The following is a 3,473-nucleotide window of genomic DNA, read 5'->3' as shown; positions in this document are numbered from 1 at the left end:
TGTATGAGGAATCCAAGAGATACGCATCCTAGCTCCCGCTTGTAGAACGGAAGTGGTTGTCAGGCACGCGTTCATGAGGATGGATGATGATGAGTGTCACAGATCATCACATCCATCAGGTCGAAGTACGAATGGTATCTTAGAACAGGAGTAAATCGAATTGAATAGAAAATAGTAGTAATTGCATTAAAACTTGAGGTACTGCAGAGCTCCACACCCTTAATCTACGGTGTGTAGAAACTCCACCGTTGAAAATACATAAGTGATGAAGGTCCAGGCATGGCCGAATGGCCAGCCCCCAAAACGTGATCAATAGTCTCCTCAGATGAATAATAAAATAAAACTGAGACCAAAGATGAAAATACAATAGTAAAAAGTTCTATTTATACTAAACTAGTTACTAGGGTTTACAGAAGTAAGTAATTGATGCATAAATCCACTTCCGGGGCCCACTTGGTGTGTGCTTGGGCTGAGCTTGATCTTTACACGAGCTGAGGCTATCTTGGAGTTGAACGCCAAGTTGTAACGTGTTTTTTGGCGTTCAACTCTAGTTCGTGACGTATTTTTGGCATTTGACTCCATAATGCAGCATGGAACTGGCGTTGATTGCCAGTTTACGTCGTCTAATCACGAATAAAGTATGTACTATTATATATTGCTGGAAAGCTCTGAATGTCTACTTTTCAACGCTATTAAGAGCGCGCCATTTGGAGTTCTGTAGCTCCAGTAAATTCATTTCGAGTGCAGGGAGGTCAGAATCCAACAGCATTAGCAGTCCTTTGTCAGCCTTTTATTAGAGTTTTGCTCAGGTCCCTCAATTTCAGCAAGAAATTACCTGAAATCACAGAAAAATACACAAACTCATAGTAAAGTCCAGAAATGTGAATTTAGCATAAAAAATAATGAAAAAACATCCCTAAAAGTAACTAGATCATACTAAAAACTACCTAAAAATAATGCCAAAAAGCGTATAAATTATCCGCTCATCAGGAGCCATCTTCTTTTCTCTCCCATCATGCGTGCACGTTGATGATGCATACGCGTCATTGAAGAACGGATTTCCTCTCGGTAAAGAAATTCACAAATATAATCGCGTTGTAAGTATAGCTTCTAAATCAACAGAAAATCCTTTCTTACAAATGTTTTAGTTGTCACAAGTAACAAACCCAATAAAATTTATAAACCGAAGTACTCAAACCTCGGGTCATCTTCTCAAGGAATTGTAAGGAAGTATGTTTTGCCATTGGTTATGGAAAACAGTGTTTTTGGGTTTTGAAAAGGTTTTGAAGAAGAGAAATGGATTGCAGGAATTAATAAATTACTAACTAAGAAATCTCTTGGCAAAGTATGAAAACTGGAAGTCCTATCCTAGTTATCTTTATCAATGGTGATGAGAATTATATTTCTGCTACCACTAAGTCATCCTCTAACTATGAAGGTCAGTTAAGTGGACAAAGTAATTTAACACCTAAAGTCCTAGTCAACTCCTCAAGGAAAGACTAGAGTTATAGGAATCTAAATTAATCAGCAAAGATAACAATTATCAATCACGATGAGTTTGACAACTCAAGAGTTACCAATTAATCAACCAAAGCCAAGAAGAGAAAATATAATTTAAAACATCAATTGAGAATAATTAATAAAAGAAGTAATAATGAGTCTGAAATACCTCAAATTATATTAAATGAAGATATCAATTCTAACATGGACAAGTTCATAAATTAGATTGAAAAGATAAATAAAAGGAACATTGAACCTGTAATTGAAGAAGATGAAAATATTTCTAAGTCCTTTAAGAGGAGTCCTAATCCTAATCCTAAGAGAGAGGAGAGAACCTCTCTCTCTAAAAGCTACATCTAAATCCTAAAACTATGTTTGAATGTATGTTGTATCATGCATCCAGTCTCTACTCTCGAATGGATGGATTCCTCCATTTATAACTCTTTAATCTGTGTTCTCTGGGCTTGGATCTGGACCAAAAAGGGCCCAGAAGTCGCTAGGGCCGACTTCTGCAAATTCTGCAGATCGCGCACGTCACGCGTCTGCGTGGGTCACGTGGTCGCATCATCTTGAGTTTTTCTTTTCCAAGCGGTTGCATCAGTCATGCGTCTGCGTTAGTTGTGTTTCGCGAGTCACGCGTTCGCGTCGTCCATGCGCTCGCGTCGATGCTAATTTACGCAAAGCACGCGTTTGCGTCATCCATGCGGACGCGTCGCTGCCAGATTCTCCAAAAACTCCAATTTGTGCTTTCCTTCCATTTTTGTATATTTTCTTTCCATCCTCTAAGTCATTCCTGCCCTATAAAACCTGAAAGTACTCAACAAACAAATCACGGCATCGAATGGTAATAAAGGATAATTAAATTTGATTATTTTAAAGCATAGGAAACATGTTTTCTCATATGTTATATCCTAAGGAAGGAATTGTAAAATCATGTAAATTCATATGAATAAGTAGGTGAAGAGTTGATAAAATCATTCAATTTAAGCACAAGATTTATCATAAAATAGTGGTTTATCAACCTCCCCACACTTAAACAATAGCATGTCCTCATGCTAATCCAAGAGAAAAGAGTAAAGGTAAAATGGTTAAATCATATGGAATGCAATCTTTTCTAAATGCAACTACCTAAATGAGTCATGCAATTCTAGTTATTATTCACCTATATATAAAGTATACATGTAGTTAAATTAATTCATATCTTCAAGGAATTATGTATGTACAATTAGGGTCAAATCATATTAAAGCACAATTACAATTGAGTTGAGTTAAGATATTTCATAACTTGCAAGACAATTAATAATTAAGCATGGATACATGAGAATGAGCTATTGAACCCTCACTGGATTGTGTGTTTATTCTCTAGTCAGTCAGTGTTTGGGTTTAATCATTCTCTTCTCTTTTAGTCATGCTTTCTAAAACTTTATTTTTCCTCTAATCAATCAACAATTATTGAATATAGACATACAAAGATCATGAGGTCTTTTCTTAGGTTGTAATGGGGCTGAGATAAGGGTAAGGATGTATATATAAGGAAAAGTGAGCTAACAAAGTGAATCCTTGACTAGTCTAAGATCTCACCTAACATATACATATTTTATATAATTTCATAATCCTCCACCTAGCTACCCAAACCTTTCCACTTTTGTGTTACATGCTCATGCATTTTATTTTTGACTTTTGTCCCATGTGCATTGATTCTTTGTAATTACATTCGGGATAATTTTTATATCCCCTTATTTAAATACTAAATTTTTTTCAATGCACATGGTAATTTAATTATTCTGATTTCACATAAGCATGCTTCCCAAATTTTTCGAAACATCCTGTTTAGTGTTAATCCTTACTTTTTTTTATCATCCCATATTCCCATAAAGTTTCTCAATAGTGATAAATGAAATTTTGTATGTCGATATAGAATTCAATAGTGAATACAATCGTGAGTATAGTCTAATCGACACTCAAACATCGCA

The sequence above is a fragment of the Arachis duranensis genome, chromosome 10 (assembly GCF_000817695.3).
Source record: "Arachis duranensis cultivar V14167 chromosome 10, aradu.V14167.gnm2.J7QH, whole genome shotgun sequence".
Lineage (NCBI taxonomy): Eukaryota > Viridiplantae > Streptophyta > Magnoliopsida > Fabales > Fabaceae > Arachis > Arachis duranensis.
Note: the sequence above shows the minus strand (reverse complement) of the source record.